This window comes from Homalodisca vitripennis, unplaced genomic scaffold (genome assembly GCF_021130785.1).
Source record: "Homalodisca vitripennis isolate AUS2020 unplaced genomic scaffold, UT_GWSS_2.1 ScUCBcl_848;HRSCAF=3689, whole genome shotgun sequence".
NCBI lineage: Eukaryota > Metazoa > Arthropoda > Insecta > Hemiptera > Cicadellidae > Homalodisca > Homalodisca vitripennis.
The window spans coordinates 163,524-170,896 of NW_025777008.1; positions in this window are offsets into that span (position 1 = coordinate 163,524).

The window sequence follows — 7,373 nt, forward strand, 5'->3', positions numbered from 1 at the left end:
CAGTTTAATAGTTTTGAAAATATCGATGCACAAACAGACCAACACAAATACGACTTTAATTTATACTAAGTGTTGATACAATTATATGCTAATAAGTTCTCTTTAAAACGCGTTCAACTCTAAAAGCATTACTTTAATAAAGCCAATCGAGTGCGCTTTACTTAGTCTAAACGTAATCGTTCATTAAATCACGTCCCAGAAACGTGTAATCTACGAGTTGAAATGAAACTCCTTCCAGTGTTTCACTAGAAAAGCAATGATTATTACTTTAATTAAAACTGTAGCTGTCAAGAAGATAAAATTAAGTTTTATAGACTTTTCAGACTCATCTTATTAAATAAGGGTGCCCATCTAAGTAACGCGTTAACCTTTACAGTTATTTGTATAGGTTAGGTAAGTAAAAAAAAACTGTTTCTTTCTTTGTTCTGTGTCATATATAACGGAAAGCCGTCATTAATCAGAAGTAATATATTTTATATCATTATATAAATGTATAGAGGCTTCATGAAATTTGACTGTTCCGTTAGTTTTTTAATGATTATTTATATTTAGGATTTAAACTTCAAATCAATAATAAACATTATTATCTCACGTCATTGAATATCCCCAGTAATTGTTTAAATGTATAGAATAGTACGAACCAATATATTTTTAATCTTCTGTACTATTATATAAAACTCTACTGGTGTGTGTGTGTGTGTGTGTGTGTGACTCAGTCACGCAAAGCTACTAGATCCATTTGTACTGAAATCGTACTTAGACATTCTTGTGGTCTCTTGTTAAAATATAGGTATATTCCTACTTAGAAAATCACTCCGGGCTATGCAAAACTGACTTAATACAATATCCATTATATTTATGGACTTGGCTTAGTAAGCAGATAATAAGTCAACAACAATAAGTATAATAATCTGTACACATTTATACAGGCTATAGTAAGTTTTTGTTGCTAATCAACTGTCAAAGTGTTACACTTTAAGAACGTCAAGTTACGTACAGAAGCTATTCTTTGTTTGGGTTTGTGTTTATTGAGATTTTAATTAATTACAGTAAAATGCCATCATTTGTTAAATCATAGCTGTGTTAACTGTAAAGCTTAGGTCTTCGACTTTAGTTTCCCTTTAGACTTTGAATTTATCCCCAATGCCCTAATTGCTATACAATATGATATCATGAAGTATTTGAGAGAAATTCGAGGAATTTCAGAAATACTTATAAAAAAGTTTCACTTTCAGACTTCAGGCTCCATCCTTAAACCTAAAATAGATCAAGAGATTGGAATATATTTCAGTTATATATCAGTACATAATCCCATGATTGGATTAAATGCCATTTAAGAAGAATAGTGTAATACTATTTTATTTTGGATCCAAAGGAAAGTAAAACAAACTTTTTCAAAAGTTTAATATTTATGAGTGACAACTTAGAAAATTTCAATTTAAATGTAAGTGGTAAAAATTAAGTGCTTTTGCTATTCTTTATATAATTTTGTAATTTTATATAATATTTTTTAGATTACAACAGCTTTTATATATATATATATATATATATATATATATATATATATATATATATATAAGTACATTTTATGACGTTTACATAATTTTCATCTTCAAAATACAACTTCTTATTTCAACCGTTTTTGCAACTAATATTGACCAAGAATAAGAGAATATCCAGATAATGCTGTGCTTAGTCAGTACTGTAATGTAGATATCAAGCACAAAACTACTATATAAAATTAACTATAAATTTAATGACTGTTACAGAACCTATCTTAGTTGTCTTTTAGTATAAGTAAGGCTCTCAAACTTGTGTATGTGTATATATATGCTTTATTTCCGGGAAAATAAAGCAAGATAAACTATACTACGAAGAATACTAAGACCATAGTAAATTAAAATCGCTATAAAATATACACTTTTTGACATATTTTGTTGGTTTAGAAAACAAGGCAAACTCAGCATTCGCGTCAGATATATAATTAACTTGATCCAGAAGCGGCCCTACACGTGCAAATCCAAGTTATGTGCGAAGCCACTGGTAACTGCTAATAGTTTATTAATAAATATATATTTACAGAATCTGTTTTCCTCCATACTTGGATACAAGTATTTGTAATATTGGCAGTTCTCAGCAACAAAAAGTCCTATCAGGGGGATAGGAAATGGAAAATTGAAAAAAACTGTGTGCAATATACTTGACTCCTGTAGATTACCTCTGCCAAATAAAGCTGTAGAGTCCTCTATATGTCAACTAGGCGATACATGTCACATGTACGTACAGTGAAGAGCTACGGTACCATGCTACGTTTGTATTGTTCTATGTACTAGTACTATCGCAATCATTTGCACATGGATGCATCAGCGAGTACGTGTATGTAGTAGTGCATGATATAATATATTTTTATATTTAAAAAATTCATATTATTGATTATTGGCACTTAAATATTATCAGAAAATTATTTATTTCATAACTAGTTACGATGAAAGCACAAATTAAGAAAATAAAGTATTTAGGAATTAACTTTATGAATTAAAAACATTATCATTGACAATACACATGAACAAACAACAGTAAGATAGAAATTGTATTAATTAAAGAAAGTAATACATTATGTGCAACGTACAATTAGGAGATGGAAACTAAAATTATTGACGGAAATAAAATACGGTCATATACAATGTTAAAACAAACAAAGCCCCCACATAAGAAGACATTAGAACCTTCTAAAACTTATTTTGATGAATATATTCAATCGTGTACTATTACAGTTGGAACCACACCAACGATGACCTTTTAAGAAATACCATTGCAGATTGGCTATTGTGTACTCTAGTACGAGTATCGTCTTGGAACTTTCCGCATTATGAAGTAGCAGAAACGGTCTTCTTTTCTCTCTACCAAGGTGCGTGGCTATTCAACGTTACCCTTGTATATCCCGTAGCAGTTCTGTCTTGACCTTCGTCCGGTGATGAGCAATATCTGAACAAACCATACTTATTCTCGTTGACTATAGCAGGGCTGTCTTGACCTTTGTCTGGTGATGAGCAATATCTCAACAACCCCTCCTTATTCTCGTTGACTATAGCAGGGCTGTCTTGACCCTTGTCTGGTGATGAGCAATATCTCAACAAACCCTCCTTATTCTCGTTGACTATAGCAGTGCTGTCTTGACCCTCGCCTCGTGAGCAGCAATATCTCAACAAACCCTCCTTACTCTCGTTGACTATAGCAGGGCTGTTTTGACCCTTGTCTGGTGATGAGCAATATCTCAACAAACCCTCCTTATTCTCGTTGACTATAGCAGTGCTGTCTTGACCCTCGCCTCGTGAGCAGCAATATCTCAACAAACCCTACTTATTCTCGTTGACTATAGCAGTACTGTCTTGAACCTCGCTTCGTGAGCAGCAATATCTCAACAAACCCTCCTTATTCTCGTTGACTATAGCAGTACTGTCTTGAACCTCGCTTTGTGATGAGCAATATCTCAACAAACCCTCCTTATTCTCGTTGACTATAGCAGTCCTGTCTTGACCCTCGCCTCGTGATAACGAATATCTCAACAAAAACCCTCCTTATACTCGTTGATTATAGCAGTGCTGTCTTGAAACCTCGCCTCGTGATGAGCAATATCTCAACAAACCCCTCCTTATACTCGTTGGCTATGGCAATGCGGTCTTGGGCCCCAATGTCCTTTGTGAACGCGGCTATAGAAGGAGCGCCACTTTGAACTTTGTCTAGTGTGCGATAGACGGATAGATTACCTCCAAACTTGTATCTTATCACGATGTCTATTGCTGGTGTCAGTGATAATGGAAAAGAGTCGTAAGTGACCCGTTCTTTTGTGTACCTTGCTACAGCTCTGGAGGCTGTGACCGAAATGGAAGTGACACCACTTGATGAAGCTAGGACAACGTCTTTGAGTTGGCATCGTTTTCGCGACGAACTCCTCTCTTCAAACATTTTCCCGAAAAGTCTATCTTTTTATATTACTCGAAATCTATAAACGATTCACTTGATATAATATACCACGATGGAGTACTCAGAAGTGACGCCATATCCATTAAGCCTATCATGCCGTTACTCAAATATATCTTAAAGGTTCACTTGCGCTGCTATTTCTTAACTTCTGTAATGACTCATCACTTATTGTTTATAATTAATTTCTCGAAAAGATGGCAAGATTTAATTAATAAATTTATATCCTATCCGATTACTATCCTCCGTCAACTCATATTTAATCCTACGTCTGAGGTTTAAACTTTCCTGGCTCTGAACAATATATTTCCTCAAAGCCAACAGACAATACAGCGTATATTACATTACATGCCTTAAAGAAACCGCAAAGTAAAGTAAGCCATTCCTCACTCTGAACAATGGTACAATGTAGCGGGTACAGGGATTATCACAAGATACATTACTCAAGCAACGTCGAGCGTGGCAGCTTTTTGGATGGGTGACCGCTGAGCGATCCTAGCCTTGTTAACAGCCCACATGCCAGGCCGTTGTTGCTGATATGGAAGTCACCTTATTGACGTAGTACCCCAGGTTAAGTGTAAGAGAGGGTTTTTGATCCTGAACGTTACCTGGTAAAATAATACATTTTTTGACCTCGACTTTAACAATATGTCTCCTTAAAGCCCTTGTGTATAACTTACAAAGTATATTTGAGTACATAACTGCAAGAACACACAAAGTAAAATAAATCGCGCATTACCTTAATTACAGTCATCCAGAGACAGGAATATACCGTGTTCCTAAAACCTCCAGAGGGTAAGAGATGTAATCTGCCGAATGCTTCCAGATACCAGGAGTTTCTACCTGTATAGGCTGGAAGTCTCTATAATCTTTACACTTCTAGACATCGAAGCCTCAGCATAGCCTAGCTCTTGGAGGTCATGTCTATAGTAGTTTACTGTTGACTGGGGTTATTTATTATTTAATCTATGTAGTATAAATCTTTTGTATTGACTCTTGTATGTTTCTGATGGTAAATTGGCGTTCCAGGCTTCGATATGCTCCAGAAACTAGACGGAAACAAGATGAGCCCCCTTCTTCAAAAGCTTGTTGTCTCTAGGATGTTTTTTGGCCACTGGACAGATGAGTCAAAAACTTATAAAATCTATTGAAGATCCATTCCACGGAGAGTTTTCTGGAAAAGAAAACTTCCTGGCATGAAAATTGGGAGGGAAAGTTCACTCTTTACTTTTCAGATATATTAGCTCTCGGCCTCGGGTGGTTTTCAAGCTGTTCATAATTCTGAGATGACGTGGCTCTTTAGCTTATAAAAGATTCCGGAAGCACCTTCTTCGAGTGCTCTTGGCTCTGACAATACGTCTCCTGACTATTGGAGCTCTCAATGTCTCAGAGCTCTTGGCCTGTGGATGTTTCGAATCTCTGGATGCTCCTGGTAGGCCGAGACCAGCTTGTATGAGACTTCAGACCTTGGCAAGTTCAGGGCTCATTCTTTTACCTTCAATGGAATGTCTGTAACTTTGTCATCTACCTATCTTAATAATATTTTACCATCTTTGTAATTCTGACCTCAATGATATTTCAGTGTGTATAACTCTTACAACTGCACCACTCAGACCTAGAAAATTTCACTAATAAAAAAATATAGTGTAGTTACAAAATAAAGGGAATGGTTGAAATGCTTAGTGTAGATTTTATACAGAGTTAATTTTAGTTCAATAAAAGTGTAATGATGTTTGTAATTACACTGCAGTTGAGTGAGAGGGTAGTCATACATGTATGGTACCGACAGGTGATTAAATGTGAGCACCTGCAGGTGTAATGATGCATGCATTGATACAACACAGCAGCTATAGCCGTGTGTGAATGTGATGTGGATTTAATGGTACACTGCATTTGAACCCCTAGTACGTAGTTAACATCGTGTTTCTGTTATTTGGTAGTAAGGTGGTACATCCTCATATGGGGGATTTACATGTTTTATAAGGCTTTATGTGATAAATTATCTAACATAATATTCACTAAGGCGTATTCATGTTTTATAAATTATGAGGAGTTATCGATGTTTAGTTTACTATGTTATTGGTACTTATAGATAAGATTATTTATTGCTAGCAGTTACCCGTGGTGTCGCACGCGATTTAATTTTTAGAAACGGTTTTTAAAAAAAAATTTTTGAAAAAAATTCAAACTTTATTTCAAGCAATCCTGAGGTAAGTTATAGTCACTGAAATATATTCCAAGTTCCATTTTATATTTAAGGTTAAAGATGGGGGAATTGAAGTAGTTAAATTAAACCTTTTTTTAAGTACTTTTGCAATTTCTCTCCAATATTTTATTGAATAGCTAAAACGATTTCAGTTATAATTGATCTATTCTAGGCCAATGTGGAGCAATCCTAAGCCTAATGGAAACTAAAGATGTCTTTTTATATCAATCAACATGCCACATAGACAATTTTACTAGTTTATATTACTATACTAATACATTGTACAGAGTTAAAATATAGTTTATATTAATTTTAATAATAAAAATTTAATTGAAAATGTAAAGATATAATACAAATTATGATAACATTAAATATTTTATTTGATACATAAAAATTTATTTTATATACCTAAATATGTATAAATCAAATTTATATCAAGAGTTACGTTATAATCCGCTTAAAAATTACTTCTCTAACCTGGAGCCAGGACCTGGTATATATAAAGTCTTTACGGTCACATTTACATGTAAATAACTCTATTCAGTATGAGATGTGGTGGTGAGACCGAGCTTTACTCTGACAGGATCAAACATTTATCATGTTTATACTTTTTCAAGGGTTTCCATTTTCAGGAGCTTTCAAGAATTCCAAAAAAATTATTTACATATTATAGACATCAGGTATAAGAACTCTTTGCAAGCACGTTTAGTAATTATTATATTCAAGCGAGTTGTATTTCGCCAAATATAACGAAAATGTAGAGTTTGCCTTACTGCCAAGATCAAGAAAAACTGTGAAAAACTATATGTTTATAGATATTGTAAACGTACATGTAATTTATTATATAGTGGTGTAACTGTCAAGCATTAAATTCGGCCAGAAATTTATTTTACAGACATTTACGCATCATTACTTAGCGCCTTCAAATAGTGCTTGGCTATAATATACGTCACTGTCTCATAATTGCAGTTTATGGTGTGCAGGTGCTTTTAAGACACGTTTTTCAGCGCTGTCTTGGTGGTGAGTTACATCAATGGGCAAAGTATATAAACCTTATCAGTGTAAAAATACATATAAATACTAATTTTCATAATGATCGGTTAAATAGTTTCTGAGTACATCAATATTATCCTTACGAACATTCTCTTTTGTATGTATAGATTTGAAATTTCGGTTATAAATTTAA